The sequence below is a fragment of the Ochotona curzoniae genome, unplaced genomic scaffold (assembly GCF_017591425.1).
Source record: "Ochotona curzoniae isolate NIBS_2020 unplaced genomic scaffold, NIBS_Ocur_1.0 contig_64, whole genome shotgun sequence".
Taxonomy (NCBI): Eukaryota; Metazoa; Chordata; class Mammalia; order Lagomorpha; family Ochotonidae; genus Ochotona; species Ochotona curzoniae.
The window spans coordinates 32,524,228-32,552,102 of record NW_024466502.1 but is presented as its reverse complement, the minus strand read 5'-3'; positions in this window follow the sequence as shown (position 1 = coordinate 32,552,102).

Sequence of the window (27,875 nt, the reverse complement as noted above, 5' to 3'; positions counted from 1 at the left end):
CCAACTGAGATTAGGTTAACTAACAGTCACCGAATTAATTTCAAAAATGGGAAAAAAACTAAAGTATGGAATTATTTAGGATAGGAATGAAAAGAAATACCCGGTGCCGCACTTGCACTGTGGATTTTGAGATGATGAAAAGAACTTCAAGCTTATATGACCTTCAGGAACCTGAGCTTATGAAATGGTCCCGTTGTGAGTTACAGATGCTATGTGAATAACAAATATTAGTTTGATTGTTGCAACGCAGTAGAAAAGAAATTCAATACTAAGAATCTAATGTCTGTCTTTTTTGTGTCAGTGCTTTATAATATTGCTTCAAAAATGAGTATCAGAGATCATGGGATTTTTTAACTTTAATTCTCACTGATTTATTTTATAGTCAGTGACAACAAATTATAATCATACAAAAATATAAATTTCATTCGTAAATATTTTAGTAGTTAGGTTACTAAAACCATATTAATATATCAAATCATTTTAACAAAATTTTAAATTACATTTAACAAAGCACTATACTTGAAGTAACACTGACATGTACAAAATTTATGTTTGCAGATAACAATGCTTTACATGGAAAAACTGAGCACTCACCAAAACTGTTATAAAAAATGGATGAATCACTTCAGTTAGTTGAAGTTTATAAAATCAGCACTCAAAAAGATGATTTTTTTTAATGTCAATGATGATCTAATTGAAAGAGAAAAGGAAAAAAACAAAAGTGGGGAGGGGAATCTTGGCATAGTGAGTTAAGCTTCACGTTTAATGCAGGGTCAAGTTGTGGTGCTGCATTTGTTTTATTTTTTTAAGATATATTTATTTTTATTAGAAAGGCAAATTAACAGAAAGAGGGAGAGACAGACAGGGAGATAGAGATTGCTTTAGCTAATTTACTTCTGAAATGGCAGCAATGACTAGAGCTGGGCTTGTCTGAAGCCAGAAGCTTCTTCTAGGTCTCTTATGAGGGTGCAGGTTCCAACACATTAAGCCATTCTCCCCTGCTTTTCTAGACATAAGGTAGTGGAGTAGCCTGGACAGGAACTTATGTCCCTATAGGATACTGGCATAGGTTATTCAGTAGAGCCATCTCACTGTCCCCTGCTGCTCTGCTTCCGATTCACCTTACTAGTTATGTGACTGGAAAAGCACCAGAAGATCAAGAAACTTTTTGGGCACCTGTAACATATATTAAATCTGTAGAGTTCTAGGGTCCTGGCTCAGCCACAGCCTCCGTGCCCATTTGGGGATTTGGAACAAGGAATGGAAGTTTCTCTCTCAAAATCTCTCTCTCTTTCTCTCTCCTCATCTATCTCTTTCACTGTATTTCTGCATTTCAATACAAGGACCTTTCAAAAACTCAAAACAAAAATTTATTTATATTAGCCACTAGAAAATCAAATATTAAGAAATAATATTTGAGCAAGTTAAAACCACATAAAAATTACATAATAATGATTAAAGCCTCAACAACTATAATAAAATAGAAAAATATGTCTTGCTTGCATATTGAGAGGAAATTGATATAATTTCAATGTTTATATTAAGTAAAAAAGTCAAACTCTTTCAGAATTAGAAACACACACACTAAAATCACATGGAAACACAAAAGACCCAGTAAAGCCAAAATAATCTTGAAAATAAATTTAGCCTTGGTCATCATAGTGCCTGACTTCATGACATAGTACAAAGCTCTAAGATTTTAAAACATCATGTCATAGGTATAAAAAGATACATAGATTAGTGTAACAAAATAATCTAATCCACAAACATACAGAATACTAACTTTTTTTGTATATGTGTAGAATAAAATTGAATCTCTGCCTGTCATTATAAAAATGAAATCATCTCAAACTGCATCAAAGTCTGAAATTTAAGACCCAAGAGAATGAAATTGTTAAAAAAAATATATAGGAAGCAATGCAGATTTTAGCATACAGATCTCACAAAATTAACATACTTCACTGTTTTCCTCAATTACCTCCTTCCTTTAGAGCGGGGGATAATTTTTATAATAATCTAATTTCAATTTACTTTATAATTACTAACTTAATGAACCACTGAGCATGCTGTTCAAAAACCTAAAAGCAGAAATATCATTTTTCTATAGGGATATTGATTGAATTATACTGTAAGATGTCAGCTTCAATTTTGTACCTTATTTTGTTCTGTTAACTATCACACATCAGATGAGATGTGATATTTGTCTTTTTAAAGTATAGATTGTTTTACTTATTAATTTTGGGGGAAAAAAAGCAAGAGAAGGAGAGATCTTACCTCTACTGGCTCTTTCCCCAAATGGCAGCAATGTGTGAGACTCAACCAAGACAACGTCAGGAGCCAGGAGGTTCATTAAAGTCTCCCGTTTGGGTACAAGTTGACAACTACTTGGGCTATCTCACACTTTTTTCAGCAGTTTATTAGGAACCTGGATTGAAAGAGCAGCATCCAGGACTTGAATCTGCATTTATACAGGATGCTGGTACCACAGGTAGTGGCTTATCCTCCTGAGCCGCAATGTTGGTCCTCACCCCAAATGGCCACAAAGGCCAGAGGTAAACTGATGCAAAGCTTCAGCGGACCTTCTTCCAAGTCTCCCACATAGCGCATGGTTCCAAGAATTTGAGCTATCCTCCACTGCCTTCCCAGGGCCTAAGTAAGGAGCAGAATTAAAGTACAACAGCTAGGACTGGAAACAACTACCATAAGGGATGCTTGCACTGTAGTCAGAGTCTCGGTCTACTACTCAGAGCATGATTAAGCACCTAAGATGTTAGGAGACAGATTTTTTTTCAAGTTTCTGAGGCATGGAATAGAATACGTTGTGTTTTACTGAAAGCTTAGTGTGGTTTGCTCAAGCTGAGTTTAGCAGCCAGATAGCAAATAGATGTTAGAAAGGGGGAGAGGGGATACCACTTGTGGAATCGCTGCTGAGATATGATTGAAAGAGAGTAACAGAATGGGATCAAAATGGTTCTACATGCTGGGAAATTTGAAGTACATTTCATGCAGATTCAAACAACAGAAAAACAGATTGTTGAGTTTAGAAGAATCAAGGAAACTAATAACCTTAATATTCTCATTTAATCTCTAATTTTCAGATTTGTGGCCATGCTGTTATTTTGCCTCCATCTAATCTTTACATTTTTTTCTCCTACTCTCAGAAGGAAACTGAAAACAACAAATAACCTCTTTCTAGCTTTTGCCCTCATTTCCTACTGTGTTATCTTTTTTTTGTACTCAGCCATACATCCATACTGCTGTACATAATTATAGATTTTTGTGTGGAGAAATAGAACATCCGATGCCTGATGAGCATCACAATAAACTTTTCTCATAAATAAACTTCCTTGCAGAGGCAGACACAAATGTCAAGGAGTTCTTCTCCACTTTTCTACAGACATCAATGTTTTTATTCCCTGCTCCGCAGAGTTCTATATTCAGTGACATTACAAAGTCATTTGAAGGGAAGTTGCCTGGTGAGAAAGAAGATGATAGTCCTCTTCGTCTTTTAAGTTACTGAAAAATGTTACAGCAAGACAAATTTCACAGTGTTCTAATTCATTTTTCCCTTTCAAATCTAACATGAGAAGACAGCAAAGCAGTGTCCTGCTAACTGCTAGGCAAGAAAAGACTTTTTTCTCCACTCTTTCAATTACTGATTAAATATACTGGGCATTTCAAAAGATTACAGCTAACTCATTTAGGACAAGGTTATTTATCATGGGTTATATTTTTGTACAGTGAAATGTTGCTCAGAGAAATTACAATTACCCCATCTGTTTACAGAAATTTCACATCAGCTGCTTGTAAAATCTATATAGCATATGTCATGAGGAAGAATTAAACTTATGTTTACCAAAATTCAGAAAGCAGGAGAAAGCTCACAAAAGAAAAAGGCATGGGAAATGTTGATAAAGAACAAGTGTTGTGGGGAAAAAAAAATCACTCAACTGAATTAAGCATGGCAAATGGGCCTTGTTCAAGATTACTGATATAAAAGATAAACTGAATTCAGTTCCCCTCCGGAAGCTTACACTAAAAGACTTTATTAGTTAATTAATGAAAGTGAGGAAGTACATACACAAACCACACACACAAAGAGAGACCAGAGACAGAGAGGATTTTCCATGCACTGGTTTACTTCGGATGCGTATGACAGCCTGTACTGTGCTAGACTGAAGTCAGGAGCTGGGAACTTGATGTGTTTCTGCCATGTGGGTGCAGGAATACAAATATTTGGGACATGATCCATTTCCCCAGGAATAGAAATCTGGGCCCAATTAGCAAGTGGGGTTCTGTTCTTAGCTAGCTACAGAAGGCAGGCTCCACAAGCAGTAATTTGACATGCTATACAGCAGGGCTCTTTCAACTTTTTACATATTTTTAAGATTTAGGTTGATGTGGTGCATATGCACCTGAGGATCTCAGAAACAAGACTTACCAGTGTGTTGATTCCACCAGGGTTTCCTAAGCTGCTAAGTGAAGCTGAGCTCTACCTTCCCCTTAGAAAATGGGTGGTAGGGCAGTATGTCTTCGATGAATGCATTCCTAACTGATGGGTCTATAAGGATGAGAAAGATATTATTAAATTGTAAAACGGGTAAAAAGGATGAGAATCAATTTACATCTGAGTAGAGCTGGAAAATTAAAATTCACTTCCAAATATTCTAAAGAAAATGATCCAGGAGACCACAGGAGCTAAGTAGACTCAAGAAGAAAAAAGTATTAAGACCATGCTGATTGAGTAAGAGGGAAATGCTGATTTGCAACAAATTATGAAGTGTGAAGGCTTTAGTTTTGAAATGATAGACTTACACTGCCATTGCTATATGTTTCTTTTTGGGATATGAAAGATCCATTGAAGGACAAATAAGCAAGATGAAGCTAATTTAGAAGGAAACTACTGTATTTGTGATTAACACTGGTTGATAAGGTCTTATTGTTTCAAAGGCCATGGAAGTCGAAAGGTAAGTGAGCCCAGAAGAGCTTGCACAGTAAAATTTTCTCTACTGGACTTCATTCAAGTCTACATTTATCTAATTATCTTCATTTCTGAAAGTAACAAAACTTAAGTCATTTAATCTGAATTTCAGCGAATGTGGGTCTTCTGTATCTCTTGGCACACAGGGTCCAATGATTTAACAGACAGATGTCTCTCAAATCAAATCTCAAATGAGTAGAACCCTTGAGTCACTGAGTTATCAGAGATGATAATCACTATGGCATCATAGTTCTGAATAATTCCGGATCAATTCCTGGGATGGGTTCTATTGGATTGCTTTTTGGCATAGGAGATGATATTTCCAATGTTTATGACAAATAGATTCACCAGAGAAAGTTGAGTGACAGTGTCCCCTCAATGCTCAAGGCACTTTCTTTTTGGTTGTCATTTAGTTTGCTGCTTTATGTTTTTGTCATAAAAATAATTCCTCCTGGTTTTTGCCAATAATGCTTTCCCTGGGAACTTAATTGTCTGTCTGTAAAGCAAACAGCATAACTGCAATGTGACAAACATTTGATATGTTGCCTGGAAAAAGGTTGCTTAACTCAGAAGCATATCCAGAAAAGTTTATTAAAGGCTCCTAAATAAATAACATTGTCAATCTTATATGACTCAGGGAGAATTAAAATAATAGCTTCATTACCATTAAAACAAATGAGTAATTTAGATACAATGCCTAGTCTGCTTTTCAAAAATACACTTAATCATAATAATGTGCAAGTTCAAATTTCATTATTTTTACAGATTACTTATTTTATGAAAATTAAATTTGTGTGTTTATATTTATCTTTTAAACAAAGTAACAAGACAGACTAAATGCCATTTTTTGGTTAACTTTGGAAAATGAATTAGACGATATTTGATAAACTTCCAGATGTAGGGTAGGAATGCATTTGCCACAATTTTGACAGTATTTGCTCTCAGTTTTATGTTATTCTTGTTTTGATGTTTGTGCTGGATGGTGTTGCCTTTATCCTGAGCACATTTAGACTATGAAGGAGTGTCTTCTCATGTGTCTGTGCATATGGGTATATGTGAATTCCTGGAATGTAATATATAGTGAAGGGATATTTTTTCTGTAGCATTTGTGAGTTAAAAACAAGACCCAAACATGATGGGGCCAAGGTAATGTTGAGAATAAATGTGAAGCTTCAAGCCGTAGACTCCTTGGCCTTTAGCTCCTGTGACCTCTGGGATTGATTGCTGACTGGTTGTCATGAGAAGACTGAACAGGGCTCACACCAGTCACCGCGGGTCACGCTTTGATCACACAAAAGTAAACTTTTGTTTGCAGAATATTGTTTCAGAAAGACTTCAGTAACTTTCTAAAGTTGTCTTAAAATACCATTTTCACTGTTTGGCAATATACCTAAATTGCATTTTTGGATTTGCAGACTAGCATATATAGAGAGAAGAAACTCAGAATTTGTCTTTGTTCCTTAATTTCCCAAATTTTTATCGTCAGCAACTATGCTTTGCATGTGATGTTACATATGTAAGCATTTCTTTGTTTAATTTTCTTTTCCATCTGTGAGATACTTACCAATTTCCATTTTCACATTAGTTTCACATTATTAGTGATAAGTTCACTATAAACACTCAAATATGCTTGCTGTTTAAACTTCCTCTATTTAGATATTACTATAATCTGAAAAAGTCTTCTTAAATTAATTTACCATAAATAATAGAATTTAATTGGTAAAATTCAATTGATTCTATCTGTACTGTAGCAATAAAGTTTTTTGCTTCAAATTTCATTATAAACTAGTATCATGCCAGCTCTACTTTCAGACCAAGGATGGTCTCCCAATGAAACTGTTGAATTTATCTGGAAAATAGGATGCAGGACTCCCCACATGGTCCATGCCCATGATGAAGGAATCACGACTGGTTATGATTTGTACTACTGTAACAATATGGAGGAATTCAACAAGGGAAGAAGGGTTGGGGAGGGGTTGGGGGAACCCCAGAGCCTATGAAGCTGTCATAAAATGAAATTAAATAAATAAATAATCAAATGAGGCTTTTACTTTGCTAAGACACTAGATAGGATGTGAGAGTAGCAATAAGGACTACACTCAAAATACAAGTAATACAAAACCATAACCTAAATCTCAGTTGCCAACAATAACTTTAATAACCAGAAATTATTATACTGTCAACAGTGGACCATTGTATCATCAGAATCATTGTCATCCTGGATGAAACTACACCAAACCTCATTTTCTAAGAAAAATTCTGTAATCGGTCTAAAATTTTGCAAATATATTTCATCCTTAATCTATTTAGTATAATTATTATATTTGTATCTGAGGGATAAAACATATCTATTTTTATTACATAGCAACACTGATATCCCCCCATGCTTACTGTGTGGATGATATATTAATACTATCCTCAGAGTTTATATAAAGTTAATTTTGTTCCTTTTCCTTTTTCCATGCATTCAAGGTTATTTATGAACTCATTCTTTTTTCTTTTCTTAAGGAACATTTTAATTCTGTTCAAACACATTTAAAACTCACTATCACTTTCCCATTCCAAATCCTGAAGCATACTCTGGTGAGTAGGTAAATATTTCATGCACAGCAGACCCCTGGAAGAATACCACCAGGCTCATTTCAGAGAGTAGGATCACATGCATTCTGCACAGTTAACTGCCCCGAACAGAACTTCCATTTACAGTGATCCTGTCGTTTCGCAATAATCCATATTACTTGTGCTGTGGTGTAATTTCTATGAATCACTGAAATGGCTTGACCTTTTTGTGCCCTCTAAACTGCCTTTGACTTCTGAGCATTATTTTATTTTCTTGTCAGTTCATGCCCTTTTTAACTACAAATTCTAGCACCCTTTCCCGCATTTTTTATGCTTCGTATCATAGCTTTCCTCACTATTTATTTCATTATTCTTCTCAGATACTCCTCTTACTCACTAATTCAGCAAACACATATTTATACTCATTGGCATTTGCAGACTTAATCAACACACTTCATGTATAATGCTACTATGTCTATTATTCTGTTCAATATATTTATTGACTTATTATACTTATTGAATGTGTTTCCCAAAATTAATAAAAAATTACAAGAAAAACATTCACATCATTAACAGGAACTAAGTATGTAGTTTCTTTAGTTGCTGTGTGGAAAGTTTACACTGGCCTTTAACTTGGAAATAGAGTATTACATGATGATATTAGTTATAAAAAGAATTTATTCAAACTATTATAATATTAGCTTTTGGTAACATTTGAGGAATCTGTATAAACATTAATAAAATCTTAAAATCCTGATGAATTTATGGATCCTAAATGTCAGAAACTAATTACCATAGAACCTATTTTATTTAATTTTAAATTTTAAGAAAAAAATGCACAAATGGAAACAATGATGCAGTTAAACAAACGGAGCGTTTAACACTTTAAGTTACATAATTATAGGTATTTCTTTTGTTCTTTCTCTTTACTTATCTACTCATGATCCCCCATGCACTGTCATGTTTCTCATTAGACTGTGAAAATTTTTTTTCTCCACATTCTCTAGGTACATATATATCAGGTATGCTCTCTTTATTACTTGTTTGAGTCTTGTACCATGAAGGCAATCCCTGAAAGCCACAAGTTCATTCACTGTTGTTTCATCCTGGCCCAAAGCAGTACTGGCTGTTGCTGCCTTCTGGGACATTAACTGGAGGGTAAAACCTAAATATTCTCTATTTCCTCTCTCTCTCTCTCCCTCTTTCCTAAATAACTAAACTTGCAACAGCGAGATACACACATTCATAGGAAGGTATACAGACAATAAAAAATTAGGTTTCATTTTGAGATCCTGAGAAATCCAGGAACTGTTTGTCATTTATTAAGGATGACACTGAGATTACAACATTGTGAATAATCTAATTCTTAGCATGAGGTTGACATTGCCAGCCACTGTATTAAACCACTTTTTGCAATCTACCCTCCATTTCAACGTGCATGTGTGCAGGTTCAAGTCCTGGTTACATTTCTGATCCAGCTCTCTGCTCATGTTCTCAGGGAAAAAACAGCAGATGGCCAAACTGCCTAGGTCCTTTCCATTATATGTGGGACACACACACAAGTCTGGACTCCTGATTTCAGTCTGCTCCAGTACTAGTTGTTTTGGCTGCTTAGGAAGTGAGCTAGTAAGCAGAAGGCAAGTTTTTCTCTCTCTCTTATTCTCTGCCAATATTTGGAATACATAAAGGTATAAAAGTGTTTTGGGAACATTGACAAAACATTGAGAAGTAAAGCTTTTACACAAGTAAGCAAAATGAAACAAAGACCAAAATAAGCCACAAATAAAATAGCAACTACTAAAAGTCAATTAGCTACCAATTGAATCATAGGACATGAAATGGATTATGGGCATGTGTTGCAAAGGACTTTGTAGTGAAATGGGCTGATAATGCCCGATTTGTTTCCAAGACAGTCTTGTGTTACATTTAGAAAAAGGTGAAAAAGTAAAATGATTTGACTACATCATGACAGTGGAGATGGTTTCAGGAACCAGGTGGCAAGAGTCAAAAATACTAAAGCACAATATGTGAAAGTTAAATCATTTCATCAGTTCAAATAAAGACATAAATAGATATTACTCAGACACTGAAAAATCTCATAAATGCCTGTTAATATAAAATTACCAAAAATAGAATAAATTAAATAAAACAACCCCCCCAAACAAAACCAAAGAAACGGAAAGAACCAGAATGTGATACAAAAAATGTTGCTAATGGCATCCTAATGTAAAAGCAATTTTAAATAAATTCTGGTAAAACAATATTGAATAATGAAGGAGAAACCTGATATGTGAAAAAAAATGTATTCTTAACCTTCAAAAATGCTACGTCGTAACTTGTTCCCTCGGGGATTCTGTGGACCGTCTTTATTTTCCTCTTCCTTCTTGATGGACATTTTCAGTTTTTTAAGATTTATTTATTTTTATTGGAAAGGCCTATTTTATAGAGAGAAGAGACAGAAAGATCTTTTATCCATTGGCTCAGTCCTCAAGTAGGGGCTCTGGGAGTGCTGAGCTGATCCAAAGACAGGAGCTTCTTCCAGATCTCCTATATGATGCAGAGTCCCAAGGCATTGGGCCGTTCTATTCTGCTTTTGCAGTGCATAAAATGCGGATCAGGAAGGGAAATGGAGAATCCGGGACACAAACTGCTGCCCACATGGGATCCAGGCACTTAGGGGTGGAAGAGTAGCCACTAAAACTATCATGCAGGCCCCAATGAATGGCCATTACAAGTATTTTTTTTCTGTTTTCTTCATAGCACTTTCTCTCGCTCTTCACGTTTTTTGCTTTTATGTTTGTTTGCTTGTTTTCTTCAGCTTTTAAAAAAATTATTTATATTGGAAAGGTGGATATACAGGGAAGACGAGAGACTGAGAGGAAGATTTTCTTCCGATGGTTTACTCCCTAAGTGGCCTCAATGGCTGGAACTGATCCGATCTGAAGCCAAGATTCTTTTCCAGGTCTCTCATGTGGGTGCAGGGTCCCATGGCTTTGGGCCGTCCTCAACTGCTTTCCCAGGCCACAAGCAGGGAGCTGGATGAGAAGTGGAGCTTCCGGCACACTCAAGGCAAGGACATTTTTTTTTTTTTTTCTTATTTTGGACAATGTTTACATGGTTAATGAGGGCATGGAGGTTCAATGGCTACAGGAAAGTGGGTAAGACTATTACTTCCACATTGTTTTCTCCCCTGTAAAGGGGGAAGATAAAGGGAGAAGCCCCACCCAGTCTCCTACCCATCCCAGGTCCCTGATGTGGGGCATGCTCTGAGGGTTTTGCTCAAGTGGTTTTGATAGTTCAGTAGTTGTGAATTTGCTGCCAATCTTGCCATTCCAAGCACGATGAGGCTGCTGCAGAATCCACTGATTAACATAGTCTACCTTAGAGTCTCTGTTTGCCCAGTTTTTCACTGCCAACATATGGCTGGAATAATTGATTGATTTGTTGTTCTCTGTTGTGATGCCAGGTATCCTCTGCAGGTTCCGATAGACTTCCATATACTCCATGTGCAGCTGGTTATGCTCTCCACTGCTCCGTCTGAGCCTCTGAGGAGACTCGATTCTGGCACTTGCAGTGCATGGCAGACCATGGGTTCTGAGTCCAGTAGTTCAGTTGGGGAGATCCCAAAAGAAACTTTGTCTGAGGTGTTCCCAGACCAGATGCTTGTGTGTACTTGCAAGTAGAGGGCCAGGTACATTCCATCGACCCAATCAGTTAGTAGTTGCAATTGCTGTGTCGGTTCTGTTTCCTTCCCTGTCTTCCACTGGAGCCAATGGGTGTTGCAGTACAGCAAGGTGAGGACTTTGATCAGACCCTGTTTTATTCAGTTTTTAATTTTGTTTTTATTTTGCACTATTGATGTCTGCACACATGTCAGCTAAAGGGTCATGATACGAATTTAAGACTACTCACACATTAAAAATATATGGTATGAGCTGGAACATACTTAAAAGTGATAGAATCTATAAACAGGATATGGATGAGTGTGGCAGCGACATGGGGAAACAAGTGAGTTTTTTCCATGAGTTGTTTGGTACTTCTTATTTTACTAAATTATGATTTACTCTGGGTAAATAAATTTGCTTATTTTTAATTAAAAATTGAAAAAAAATCTGACATTCTACTATTTTTGAATAACAAGTAGAGGTCAGGATCTACCTAAAAATTTATGTGTTATAAACAACTAACAACTACCAGAAATATATACTTAGAAGACTGTTTAGTTAATGCAATGAAATAATTTTAATCTCTCTCTCTGTTCCTGCTGCTTCCTTTAAATTTCACTGTGCTTCATTTAAAGATATCCATTCTTACTTACCCTTTATTTTTCATAAGAATTCACTTCATTCCATTCTCTTACATTTTGTTCATTTTTGTGCTTAATCTCTTATTCATAATTGCAAATATATTGTATTATAACCACTTTGAGGTGCTTCAAGTTTTGATTTCTTTCGCAAAGAGAACGTAAACCATGTGCATGTCTGGTGACAAATAATCTCATCTCCTGTTTATTTGAGTTTATTATTAACTCCTGCAAGCTGTGTTCAGTTTATGCTTTTATAAAAATGTCATTTTGGCCATTTTCCTCATCCATTCTTTCTTCCAATCTGACTGCAATCGAGTAGCTGTCTAAAACCTTTCTGGGCCACTTTGGTGACCTTGCTTTTTGCCTGTACAAAACTGGAAGCTTATTTCTGTCGAGTCAACTTTAAGAAAAATCTCTGGAATCAGCAAATCTGTTCTTCCATAACCTACATATTTGATTATTTCTTAGTAGAGATTTGTTTTTACTTATAGGAGATTGACCTTCAGAAACATCTGTTAATCCTTCCCCGCTCTTTACCCTCCCTCCCATTCTTCTTCCCCTTTTTCCCTTCCTCCCCATAACTCTCTTTTTCTTTCTTTTCTCTCTTGACTCTGTATTCACATTGCAATTTTAATGAATATTATGGAGTCTTAACATGAGGTTAGGAGTTCCTTCTTTTATACACTTGTCCTCTTGAGGGACTTGAAAATCAGGGGAAGGTTATGACATTAACAGCCCAGAGACATTTACTCGCCCGATACTAGCACCAGATTGTGAACAGGATCACACCGGAGTTCTAAAATCCATCTCACACTGTTTGACTGATTCCCAAATGTGCTATTACTGAGTACTGAATATCTTATATTGTGATAAATATTCTCCAGTGAATTGCAGAGTAGTAGAGAGTTTGAATGGGGCAAGGAAAAAAAAAAAAAACAAAAAACAGTGGGCAAAGACTAGCTGTGTTTTTAAATTGTTCTTTGTAGAAACAAATTAACAGAATGTAAATATTGCTGTCTTTTGCAAGGTCATCACATCATTAAAATCCTTAGATATGGAGCAAGAACACCAATAATAGAAGTGAATCAAGATGCAAACTTCAACAAATTAACTAACTTTTCTTTCCTAGATTTCTTTATCTGTACATTGCAGCGATAACTTTAATACCTCATGGAGTCCTTATGCAAGATAAAATATAATTAAGAGCTATAAAGATGAAATCACTTAATATGATTAGAACGAGTCATGACACTTAGAATGAACATTAGCTATCACAGACAGTGCTACATTTAAATATTAAAATATGACAATAAGAATCAATATAGTTTCTGAGTAAGACAGACTGCTTTCTCTGATTTTTTCAAAAATTTCCTATGCCTGGCACTATGGCCTAGTGCCTGAAGTCCTTACCTTGAACTTGCTGGGATCCCATATGGGCACTGGTTCCAGTCACAGTGACTCTGCTTCCCATCTAGCTTCCTGCTTGTGTCCTGGGAAGGGAGTCAAGGATAGCCTGAGGACCCGAGAACCTGAACTCATGTGGGAGACCTGGAGGAAGCTCCCGGCTGCTTGCTTCGGATCAGATCAGCTCCGGCAGTTGGTCACCTGGAGAGTGAACTAGTGGACAGAGAATCTTTCTGTTTGTCTCTCTCCCTTTTTTTGTGGATTTGCCTTTCCAATAAAAAAAAATTAGTTCTTGATAACAATAATCTGTAATATTTGTTTTACACTTTAATGCACAAGAAACACATGACAAAACAGGGCACAGAGTGGACAAACAACTTGACTGGGATTACACATTTAGTTCAGTCTGATAGACTGCATGCTGCTGCCTCCCTAGGATTTAGAAGTCAAGTTTTTGTTTCAAAATTCACCAAACATGGCTTGGTTTATTTAGACAAGTCAAAGCATCTTAGCTCTCAGGGCATCCTCATTTATCTAGTGTATTCTCTCATCTCTCTCTGATAGGTCTTGGCCCAAGAAATCTTGGCAGTCTTTTTGTAGAAAAAAAAAAAATAAAACTCTTGACTTTCTGGCATGCTGTTTATTAAAAATGAAGCAGCACATGCTTGTCTGAAGGGCTGAATTAACACTTCTAAGTCCAAAGAATCTCCCTAAGGTACACATGGATTTTAACATTTGGAACAGAGAGCTACACTTGGACTTGACATTATCTTCCACTAAACAGGGAATTCGAATTGTAGACCATCTTATTGTGGCATTCACTTACCACCACGCACATTAACCAATGTCTTTGATTTTAAATTTAAAGTTCTGCTTAAAATCACAAATGCAAGAAAAAAAAAGTAGAAATATATTTTGATCCAAACTTCATGTGTGTTTTTATTTCAGTCGTCTAAAATGTCTTGAGCAAATACGAGTTTAAGTAACCAAATTTTCTTAGCAATACTATGGGGTCAGGCTATATTTTATGATAATGCTGACTATTAAATTTATTTTTGCTGAATCACATAGCATCTGACTTGACAAATTCTCAAGGAGTTTTTGTTACATCAATTTGATATTTAATCTGTTGAGGAAATTAGTTTGTAACGTTTCTATGAGGAGAAAATTTGTCCTTAAAGCTTATCCAAAATTTAGTGTTTCACTTCGGAGTCAGCAAATATAATTTCATATTGTTTAAAAAGAATTATCTTTAAACAATGGTTTACCTATCATTTGCTTCATAAAAGTTAAAAAGGACTCATTGTCTTTATCAATTTTGTTTGTAAATATGATCTATTTATTTCAAACCTCTGCCTAATTTTGTGGCTTTTTTATTCATTCAGGTATGATTTACTAATGCTTATTTAAAGTACGTAAGGAGTTTTTCAGGCATAAATACGATAATTTGAAACCACTCATTTTCTTTATTCTTAATGGTAGTCTTTTCCTTTTCTTATAAATTGTTATTTGCCTCAAAAGTTTTCTTACTTTTAATATCATCTAATTGTTTCTACAATACAGTGAAAGTATTCAAGTAGGGTGTTTTTAATACATCTCAGGAATTCTTTAGTGTGAGCCTGCTTGCTCTACTTTTACTCAGGAACTAATTACTACTTGATAGAAATATTCCACGGAATTATTTATGCTGTTTTCTATAGAGTTTGACCTTCACCCATTTCATTTTTGACTTTTTAAAAATGGGCAAGACCTCCTTCTTTGAATAATCTATTGCCCACTAACCAATATGGGGCACCAGCTACTTCTGCTTCACAAACTAGATCTTACATTAGAATGCAAAAGCAAGTCATCACTTCTTCCCCTTCTTTAAGTAACATTTTGTCTAAGCAGGCATGTTTACATTTTTCTGAATAATTTAGTATGTGCCAACTCTAGGATTCTCCAAAATTTTAAGGTAGGACTGAGAAATGTATCTTGCTTGTGAAAGTTTAATAAAAATGCATGCATTGTGTTTGTATAATACTAATTTTTCATTAGCATTTTGAAGGACCTCATTTTTATGTGTTTGTGTGAGTGTGGCACCCTTTTGATGTTTATAGAGGATAGGTTTTATGGTTTCCCTGTGATAACAAAACCAATGAAGGGCGAGCTCTTTCCGTAATTGTGATCTGTTATTTACTTAGAACCTAAGTAATCCTTCTGTACATGTACACTTTATTTATTTATCCATTATGATTTTAAAATTATTTTTAAATTGCTTTTTGATACAGTTCAGTTGGCGCTGGGGTCTGCACTCTCCCTTTGTCAATTTCTCTCTCTTCCCCTCTTTTCTTCCCTCCAGTCTTACAATGAGTGTTTTTTGCAAATTTTTGCAAGTCCATCATGCTGCCATTATAGGAGATGTTCAATCATGTTTTTGTGGGTCCATTCTCGTAATACATGCATGATGACTATTTCTCTTCGTTTCCACCTGTGAACATATTAATTTCCATTATATTTCCATGATGTATCCCCTAATTATAGTCCACAATGGGGAGGAGACACAGAATTAAAAAAAAAAAAAAGGAGATTGAGCTTTCATCCATGTGAGATTAACAAACATATAACAAAGGTATCAGTTATGGCATTAGAGTGATGAAAAAGAGTGTCCAGCATCTTTATGTAGGAATAAATGTCATCATGTGTCCCAAGACCTTCATGAAAGCACAATGAGGATTAGAACTAATATAAGGCAAATGCCATAGGATTAGTTGTTCTATTAAATAAAGATAATGACAAAGGAAAATCTGCATATTTCCAGTACATATTGACTTTTATTTCTTTTAGTTACATGCAGGTGCAGAAGTTGGTTTACAATAATATAATATAATAACAGTATAACATAATATAAAGCATTCCATATGAATTGCATGCATATATATAGAGAGAGAGATGGATATCTTCATATAGTTCTTATGTTAAAACAGTTTTTTCCTTCTTTCAAAGGTATTTTCTCCATGTTGACCAGTGAAAATTTTATTTTCCATTTGCCAATCTGTGAGGTTCAGTGGCAAAGAGGTCACTAAGTCAATAAGATGGCGAGTAACAGTCAAGGTCACTGGCGGCAACATGGCAGCCAAGGACAGAGTCCTGGGTGTGAACTAGGGCAGGAGTCACATTGTTTGAAGGAAATACCGATTGGCCAGGGCCATTTCACGCACCTATCCCTGGCCTATGGGAGGTGGCTTCTACACTCATGCTTCTAGTAATTGGCTCCTAGCTTCTCCCCTCCTGGAATTCCTGAAATTGCTGGCCTAAGGCTATCCCTTCCCCTAAATAAGAATAAATAAACCGGAACTGCTTAGACAGAACTCTGTCCATCTGTTTGTCTCTCGTGGGCTAGAAGGCTGGTTGGCAGGCGGCAGGCTCACCCCCTCGGGCAACGGGGCACTAGAGGAATCTGTCGGGGAGAACCCGCACCAATCTCCAAATGATGAAAAAGTTTTAATCATACCAATTTCCTGGTTGATTAGAGAGAAGAGGTGGATATTTGTGAAGGAGAAAAAAAATGAGTGAACAGCAAAGAGGAATATTTTTAAAGTTACAAATGAAGAAAAAAAGCTTTCTCTATTTGAAGACTTTATAATCATATGTCTCCTTCGTATTTGCAATCCATGGTACAGAATGAATTTGACTATCTACTCAATGTCTCACTCTCATGGATGCTCTCCTTCAAACCCTCATTCCCTCCACCTCTAGATTTAGTCCTTCTTCTTCTGGTATTTTTTTTTTTTTTCTTATCCCTCCAGGCCACACTATTTTCTTTCTAAAAAGCTTTTCTGGTAAACTGTACTCCCATATCCACTCACCTCTGAACTCACATCCTTCAGGGTATTCTGGAATTGGAATTGTTCATACTGCTTTTTGGTTTCAGATCTTACCATTATTAAACAGTCTGTCAGAACTGGAAGTGCAATGGGAAGCCATAAGCAAAATGGTTCTTCCTTCACTTTGGAAGTTCTTTGCTTTTCCTTCATAAATTAGCATTATTAAAATATTCAAATGATATGCAAATTGCTCCAAGATAAAATGTGGTAACACTTAACTTATACTTATGTATCAATGTTGATTGCTTACTAATTGCTACTTGCTTTCATCGCACCTGAAAGTTGAATATACAAATGTAGTCTTTTCCATTAAGGAACATGGATATAAATGAGATTTTTTTTGTACTTGAATCACAATTTCTTTTGAAGTCTTAAAATTAGATAAGCACGCAACTACTATGTATTTTGCAGCACACACACACACATGCATATATATATATATATACTTTATTCCATTACTAATTGTGTAATATTTTAAGGTTTAATCACAATAATTTTATTTTGTATATTTAAAAAGTGAACATAATTAATTTATATTTCTTTAAAATAGCAAGAGAAAAAAATAGGCCAGTAATGAACAAGGTGAAACTAATAACATGCAAGATTTATTGCACAAATTGCACAGTAGTTGAACTAAAATGTGCAACAACTTTTCCATTTGCACAGATCTTAACATCAGAAAAAAAAATTTATCTCATATGCTCAAATATTGAAGTTGAATATCCAGATAGAATATAACTAACAGTAATTTAGGATATACCATGAACATAAATTACAATATATGCATATTTTAAAAGTGATAATTAGTAAAGCAGAATACAGATGCCAGCATTTTATAGCTTTCATTGTGAAAGATTTCCTGATAGATATAGCAGTAGGAGCCCAGCTGTGTTTTCTAAAAAGACATTTATTTTAATTTGAATTCAATTTATTTTTAGTTTAAATGATAATGCCAATGGCTAGTTTCTGAACAGTCACTTAGATTCAAATACAGTGTTGACTTTCTAATTAAGAAGTTTAATTTCTTCCTAACTGTAATAAAAATAATTACATTGCTGGTTCTTCAGAATATTTGTACATTCACCGTTTGCTGATTCTTGTTTTGAGAGAAAAAAAAATGTTAATTACCTACATGGTAGGCGCTCATATGTAGATTATTTCATCATCTAAAAAGCAATTTTTCACATGTTCGCAAATTATTAGTCTATTTTCTCCAGCTTGTGGAAATACATATATGTCTTTTTTGATAAATATCTGCTGATGCCATAAGTTGTATATGTATAATTCATGCATATTTTTATGGTAAAGCTTTTCCTTTGATGTTGATTTTTTTGAAGACCTTAGCTCTAGATAATGAGGCACATATAGATGCTGATATTACAAAAGAGAGAGAGAGAGAGAGAGAGAGAGAGAGAGAGAGAGAGAGCTGGTAGTATTGACAGGAAAGAATCAGATGCAAGATCTACATGGAAGCACTGAGTAAAGAGGTTTTTCATACCACTCTACCACAGCCCAACAGTAACCTTGGATTTTACATTAGATTTCTTACATGAATTCATGAGCAATAAGTGGCATACAGAACCAGTCTCAATCTGAACGTGCTTGTAAAACACATGTCATGGTCATTTGTGTGAGAAGCAAATTCGTGATTCTTTTGAAGCTGACTCAAGTATGGCAAAGAGAAAAAGGAGGAGGAACAGGAGGAAGGGGAGGGGGGAGGGGGAGGGGGAGGGGAGGGGGACGGGGAGGAGGAGGGGGAGGAGGAGGAGGAGGAGAAGTCCCCCTATTTACCAGAGATGAATTTGTATTATTTCAGATAATGATTATGTTACATTTAAATTATCTTTCTTGATTTTTTAATTATTATTTGTTCATAATAAAAGTGTGCCACACAGATCCAAAGGAAATAATTGTTCTTTTCCTTTTTTGGTAGTATAAGCTACAGCATTTCGTCATCACCAACCATATCTAACAGTACACTGTTATTTTCAATTTCTGGGACATTCCAAAGTGTTAAATTAATACTTCTGCATCAATGTAATTTAAATTCTATAGCCAGTAAGATAGTTCAATATTTCTATGTTACTATTACTTAATGTAATATGTAGGAAAGAAGTAGAAAATAAAAACATGGGAAAAGAAGTAGAAAATAAAAACAGAAAGTGAGAAGGCAGAAGGAGAGAGGAATGAAACCAGGAAGGAAGAAAGGTGATGAGACTGTTAGGGACTCATGGAAATTAGGAAGGGAGGGAGGGAAGCAGAGAGGGATGGAGCGAGGAGAAGCAGGGAGGGAAGGAGAGCCGCAGAGTTTACTCCACCAGTGGCAAAAGGCCATCCATTAGCAGCCCACAGGAGAAAGACAGCACTTGCCATTTCAACCTCTTTTTGTAAGGTAGAAATACTACCAGGCATACAGCGCATTCACAGAGGCCCTATTGCAAAAAGTACTTCCGCGGAAAATGAATGTCGTACATTGACCGTTGAAGAGATAGGATGGCATTGCAGGTCTGCAGGAATCCCAGTTAACTACCTATTCATGCTGTACCTTTACTGACTTTCAGACTTTCAGCTTTGAATTCACATTCACACTCCAAGCTGTCCTGATTACCAGGCTTTTGGATTTAAATTTCAACTGACACACTGCTAGCATTCCAGGATCTAGAATCTACAGACATCTCTCATAGAATGTTCCAGTTACTGTAGCTGTGTTTGCATTTGCTGTCACAAAAGCCTTTTCACATAATAAAACAGTAACATAATTAATTCTAGTCTAGTGAATCAAGCAGAAATAGTCGTGAAAGGACAGAGAAGAACAAAACTGCACATTGACATTTCAGTGTGATTTGTCATGCAAAGCCCACACAGCCATTGCCTTAAACTCTGTATCCAGGTTATACATTTTGGCTATGTCTCAAACAGGATAACGACTAGCATGACAGCCAGACTTTTGGTATTCCTGATATGGTTACACACACAAACACGATTTTGAAATTATCACCAACTACTACAACATACCATGTGTTTATCATTGTTTTGTTAATTTCTTATCCAACATTGATCATTAAGATTAATCATATTAACTGCCATTTGATATTGCAAATATCAGAATACCAACCATAAATTATTGTTTTCTTAACTATGGGTTGTAAATAACTCATCTCTATCATATCAAATATCCTTTCTTTGGGGTTAACACCATGGCATGCTAGGGTAAACCTCAGGCTGTAGGACCATACATAGCCTGGTTGGTGTCACAGCTGCTCCACTCAGATACAGCTCCATGCTTATGGTCTGAGAAAGCAGCAGAGGTCCATTAAGTGCTTGGGTCCCTGCAACCACGTGGGAGACCTGGAAGATCCTGGCTCATGTTTTAAGATGGTTTACGATTGTCTCAGCTCCAATCATTGAGACCAATTGGAGAGAGAAACAGCAAATGGAAGATCAAGATTTTCTCTCTCTCTCTCTCTCTCTCTCTCTCTCTCTATGTGTGTCTTCCAGTGTCTCCTCTATCTTTGCCTTTCTAATAAAAATTTAAAAATATATTTAAAATATATACATTTGCCCTGATCATGGTAATCATCAGTGGATTCATCTGGAAACCCAAATTTTAAAAGACTGAATTAAAGAGATTTTACAAAATGAAATAGAATTATGATTTCTAAGATGCCTCTGTGTTATATATGAACTGCTTCATTTCATTGACTTCACATAGATTTCTGAATATATGGCATCAATTTATTACACAGTGTTTCAAATACAAGTCCTAAACTCAAACAACGTGAAAATATATTGCATTTCATCATCTACATCATCATCACCATGATTTGGGTAATAAAATGTCCCAGAAAATGCTTGTTTTGAATACAAAAAAAAAAACCCTTACATTTGTTATGTATGTGTGTGTGGATTTAATAATTTCATGCCAAAATAAAATGACAATCTCTTAAGAAAAATTTCAGTGAGACATTTACTGAATCATGAGGATTCTTACATCACAGAATAGATTCAAGTTAATTTTTCTTTGGTCATTGTCACTTTGAGTCTGTTTTTCTGTTATTCATACGGAGAAACATGCTTTAAATTTTGTTACTAAAACATACAATCCATATATTCTTAACTATTGTGGATCATAATATATACCTGCTTTTAGCAGATATCTATTTTCCAAAAAATTAATTTGCACATTTGAAGCAATATGTCATATTTCTGCTCCACTGACTAGCATCGCTTTAAATCTCTTGGATCCCATCATCCTGCGTTATGTCAAATCGCATTGGCTTTTCTATGTGACAAAATATACAGTGATGGAAGGTGACAGAGAAACGTAATGCAATATGACACATCAGGAATTTAAAGGGTAAAGAGATTAGCTCTCTGGTGTCAAATTAGATAGGGAATATCAAATCCAAAATGAATCTGGCAGTTGCTAATGGAGTGAAAGGTACAGTATTCACTCTATCTATGAAACAATGAATTTTGAACATCATCAAAACATATTTACCTAACTCAGAGTTACAGTTGGAGCAACAGAAAGCATTTGACAGTGCTGTGTGGCTGCACCACACCACAAGGTCATTTCATGATGGCACTGTTTGTACAGAGGATTTCCAACATAGAATCTATCTACATAAAAATAAGTGTTAGCATTGGCTCAGGAAGATCCACCTGCTTTCTCTACTTAATACATCATGTTTATTTAATGTCTATCTTTAGAAATAAAATCGTACAATATAATCTTATAATACAATAAGACCATTTGGGTTTTATTTTATATCTATATCTATATATAGAAATACACAAAAGAGCAAAAGCATAGTTATACATATTTTCACAAATAATTGTGGAAACAAAGAAAAATATTAAATATGGTGGGAAAGGATTATTAAATGTTCTGTGATCCTGTAGGTTTTTAATATGGGTTATTTACTAAATTAGTTGGAAAAAGATTTTACAATGTTCTGAAATCCTGGGTTTGTTAAAATTTTCAAGACATTATAGAAATTCAGTTAAAAATTAACTGATTTATTTTTGCTCTTTGCAGGAAGTATTAACAAACAAAAATTAAGCCAAAGTTAAAAGAAACTATGCATTTCCCAGTGTTTCAGTTAATTATATTTGGTAGCATAGGTTACTACTCACCGGATTCTGTATACACTGGCACCATAATCGTTCATTACAAAGACAATATGTTATGGTTTTGGACCATGCTAATTTTGCCATCTTATCATGTTATGATTTACTATGTGTAAAATTACCCAAACTCTCCTTTGTGCAGTTTTTTAAATGATGATTATTGAGGAGAATGAAGTCCCTATTGTTTAATTGGCACACTTTTCAAAATAATACATAATATTAAGAGGCCGTGAAGCTCCACTAAATTTAGGAGACATGTATTATCCTATCTCATCAATGTTCAATTTAATCAGCCATTTATCTCCTTCTCCATCATCTCTGGACTATTGACACAAAAACAGCTGATCTAAAATGGGTACAGTTGAATCTTTTAAACTTACATAGACACGGAAACTCTAATATTAAATTGGAACAAACTCAAACTATTATAATCTTATCATTTCTATCCATACATTAGCGATGTATAGTTCTCTATTGCTAAAATTTAAATGACAATATAAATGTAAACTGACTTTGTTGCCTGAGAAACTGCTGCTTCTGCTTTTTTGTCTTTTGCTTTTCTGAATTATTATTGCTAATATTATCATTATTATTATTATATCAGTACTCAAGGAAAGACTAAAATCAGGACTGTAAGGAGTTTGTTAATATTACTAACATATCACCCTTAGCTTGGGTGAATAATTGCTTTAAAGTTTTAGAACAATAAATTGATCATTTGTAATAAATATTGAGAGTGGAATTCAGATTATTCGAATTTCAAATTCCCCTCCCAATCTCAGAACATAAATATTGTAATAAAATGACCATAACCATACCACTAATGCATTTCTTGTGTTTCTTTATAGTTGTATATTTCATAGAGCAATTATTAGTAAGTACACAAAAAGGAGATTAAAATTGATAACCTAGGATGACAATAGAATGTTTCTGAAAAAAGAAGTAAAAATATTTAAGGTAAGATTTCATCTCAAGCAATACCAAATACATTTCAAAAATGTGTAGGAATTCCAAACAGTTCAGTAATAATACTTTTCACTGTATTATTGAACATATCTGAAAATATACTAAAATCAGTGTTTTACATGGCTACATATTCCACAACTCCATGCATTAATGAAGTGGTTTGCTTTTATCTCTATTTGTAAATTTAACTTCCAATGTCAATAAAGTAAACGCTTAACCATTGTTATACGGCTTTGTTCTAAATACATAATCCATGAAGTTAATGCACACATAAGGGTAGCATACCTACTATTCATATAATTTAGTACCAGAGGAAAACATATTTAAATGGAATCCAGTTTCTGGACTAAATTCTTCTATTTGCTTTAACATTTACTTATAATCAATGCAAACACACACACACACACACACACACACACACACACACTCACACAAGCAGTTTTACTTGAAAAATCCCATGTTCGATCATTAGGGTTTAGATGTACCCCTAGTGCAACACATTTTTCCAGATGTAAACACATTCTGATAGATACAATAAGATTACAAAACATTGCACATAGATTTACCCATAAGTCATTGATAAAATTTCAGCACAGTAGGGCAGTATGTATAGTATGAACTGCTACAAAGTCTCTTGGAAGCATTTATTTGCTACAATTGCTTGATTTTATATTCGTTTATGAAATGAAGAAAGGTCCATGTCATTTTTCTACTGTGGTTTTGTCCTCCTACAATATCCATCTGTCCATCTGTAAATTTGAAAAGAAGGGAGAATACATAAGGAATGTATACCTGCCTTACATATCCAGAAGTAAAAACAAATAAATAAATAAAAAGAGTAAAACGGAGAATCTTAATGCGTTCTTCAATTGTGCATCCCGCACAGAAAAAGTGCTTGTTAATTCCGCTGGCACCAGGCAGGTGAAAGTAGCTGGAAGCTCATACCAAAAAGGAAAGTTGAGAGCAGTTCATTTGAGCTTTCATACACATTTTGCAGTGGCATTGTGACAGCATTACTTGGGGAGACAATCTCTAGCCCAGTATCCATTAGGGAAAATGCACTTCTCCTCTAGTAAAATCTATCTAATGAATTCTACAGTATAGGTTTTGATAGTTGCACTTACAATGCCTAAAAAATAACCTCTGGCCTACTTTTTTATTCTCAATATATTTCAAAAGTTAACAATTACTAGCAGAATATAGATTTATTGGAACAATTCATATCAACTAATGCCCTAATATATGGATCCAAAAATATATGCATACTCATCTCGCAATATTTATATTAGTATGCTTCCCAATTAAACTGCATTTGAAATGATAAATGAAACATTATCATAGACTGTGCTTTTCACCTAAAGTTTTAAAAAATATATGCTGAAGTTAATAGATAAAACATTAATTTCTCTATAAACATCATAATGAATGCAGAAAATTCAATTAGTAGCACTAAAGAATCAAAGAAACGTTTCCTTATTTGCGTAGATAAAGAGAACTTGGTTTTAAAACATTGTACTGTAGCTTCTGCATTTTCACAAGCATTATAAAAGGGATAATTTTCTCAAAGCATATTTTATGATGCAAGCAGGAAAAAAAAATGAAGGGATGTATTTAAATTTAACCGTATGCCAATCCCTACATAATGAAATAAAATTTTAAATTCATGGAAATGCTTGGAATTTAATTATGAGTGTAGCATAAAACACTGTTAAAGTAGTGGATTCCTTCAAGCACATTATAAGAACTTGATCTGAGTTTATATTAGTTGAGAAAAATTGGCTATCGAGAGTTTAAAAACATTCTCTCTATTGTACAGAAAGAACATGGTAATAGAACAGTTAAAATTATCTCAAAAAGGGAAAGTAGGGGAGGATTGCTCAAATCCTTGGACCACTGCTTGGGAGACGTGGAGGAACCTTCTGGCATCTGATCAGCTCAGCTCCAGCTAAGAAAAGTAGAGCAGCCTGGACAGGATGTCAGTTCCCCAAGGCTGAGCATTAATGTGCTGTGCCACTGCATCTGAAACTCTAGAATTCTTTAAAAAGAACTGGGTTATACCAGTGCAAAATTACTGACAGGGCCCGGCGCGGTGGTGCAGTGATTAAGGTCCTCACCTTGCAAGCCCAGGATCCCATACGAGCGCCGGTTCTAATCCCGGCAGCCCCGCTTCCCTTCCAGCTCCCTGCCTGTGGCCTGGGAAAGCAGTCGAGGATGGCCCAAAGCTTTGGGACCCTGCACCCGCGTGGGAGACCCCGAAGAGGCTCCTGGCTTCAGACCGGCATAGCATCGGCCGTTGCACTCACTTGGGGAGTGAATCATCGGACAGAAGATCTTCCTCTCTGTCTCCTCTCTCTGTATATCAGCCTTTCCAATAAAAGTAAAATAAATCTTTAAAAAAAATTACTGACAATAAAATGATAAGCCTTGTATGTAAAGTTCTGAATTTTTATTTTCACGAAAAGTTGAAGGAATCAAGTTCAGAATTGTAGTTGTATTTCAATGCACAATCTATTTCTTTTTTTTTTTTTTTTCTTCACAATCTATTTCTTAAAAATACGTAGGGCCTGGTGCAATAGACTAGAGGCTAAAATCCTTGCCTTGCGCGTTCTGGGGTCCCATATGGGTGCCACTTCTAATCCTAGCCATCATGCCTCCCATCTAGCTACTTGCCTGTGGCCTAGAAAAGCAGTCGAGGTTGGCCCAAAGCCTTGGGTCCCTGCACCCATGTAGGAGACCTGGAAGAGGTTCTGGGTTTCGGGTTGGCTCAGCTCTGTTTGTTGCAGCCACTTGGGAAGTGAATCAATGTATGGAAGATCTTGCTGGGTGTCTCCTCCTCTCTGTATACCTGACTTTCAATAAATAAATAAATAAATAAAATGCATCTTTAAAAAATATGTATGCATACAAAATAATTTATGTATGAATTAAAATAATGCATATTTCCATATCATACCATTAGATAATAATTTGTGGACATGCTCTGCTATAATTGCATCAGGTTTAAAATTCTCCTTTGTTTAAAGAGACTGGAAGATTAAATTAAAGACAAACACATTGGTACAAATTTGAATGAAGTTGGCTTTCTCAAGAATCTCTCTGAGATTAGATTGCATGTGTATTCTAAAATTTACAATGACAGCATCCTGTATTTATTAATTATCAGACTATTTCACCTTGCTTTGAAAGGTTCTTGAATAGCCTTTTAAACCATCTGCCAGCAAGATGGGAATGTTTGCCTACAAAAATTATAATTGTATGCATTCATTACAAAGAGGATAGTATGTCACCCTTATCATTTGCAGGAGGACATAAGAGGCAGTTAAGCTAGACTAGACTGCAAATATATGTAATTTACATAATGTGATAAAGTGTGATATTTAAGATACACAAGGCTAAAATGGATTTTAAATCATTTTAATTTTTGATTATTTTGGCTGATATGGTAATCCCGAAGGGCTGATGTCCTTGAAATTGATTTTGATTATAATCATTATGATTCCACATTGAAAAGTGACTTTGCATGAGAAGACACCATTTATTGTAACTTTAAATGTAATTCAAATGGGCCAGGACATAGCATAACTAATCCAATCAAATAGATATTTAGAAATGTATTATACATCATTCAGAGCTGTCAACTAAATGTGTGGTAGTAGATTTTCTGTTTCATTATCTCAATGGCATTTTATAAGACTACGGTAAATAAGCAAAAGTGAGCTTTTCTACACAAACATTTATCTGGGAAGTGCAAATTAACTAGGCTATCTGACACATTATTACCTGTGGAAAGTTGATTTTGAGTTGGTTTTCACACAGGTCGAAAGATATTTTAGAACAGGCTAAAATCTTCTGAAACAGTTAATATCACTGAGAATTCAGTGCTCGGGTTGGGAAATAGATGTGTTGATGTTCTCACTGAAGATAAGCAAGGAAGGTCAGGGAGCATTTTATTTTGGGGGAAGAGGTGGGATACAAGGTGCCCCCATACACACAGTCAACAATGTTTTAATTGGAAGAAATACAGATATGAATTGACATTTCATACCGTATAGAGGGATAACATTTTTATTTGCTTCCAAATTTGAATCCAAATATTGATAACTAGTATTTAATTGAAAAAAAATTATTTAGTTTAACAATGAGAAGGGGTATACTACTGGGCACTATAAAAACTCCATTATTAAAATTGCTTCTGGCAGTTTCATCTTCATATCAGCAATTTCAAAATTTTAGTTGTCACTACACAGAAGAATTTGGGGAGGAGGAATTAAATAAGGAGAGCAAGATATGAGAAAATAGTTAGGGTTCAAGAGTGAAATCCAATTTGTAAAGACCTATAACGGCTCAAGCTTTTGTTTACAATAGCAGCCCATTCTTCTTAGGTAATTTCTTTGCAATAACTGTTTTTTGTAACTTATGTTAAAACCTTACTTTCTGATACAATTCAGATAATGTTAGAGTCAACTAGGTTGTAGCTATATTCAGTGGCATATTTTCTGTTATAAAAGGGAGAACTAGTCCCATTGTGTTACATCTAGGATGTGTTTTTTTTTTTTTTAGAGCACTGCCTTTTATAGGGAATAAAGATTTCAGAAAATATATATTTCTGTGCTTTTGCTTCCAAAGGAACTTTTAATATAGATTTATGGTTACATTACAT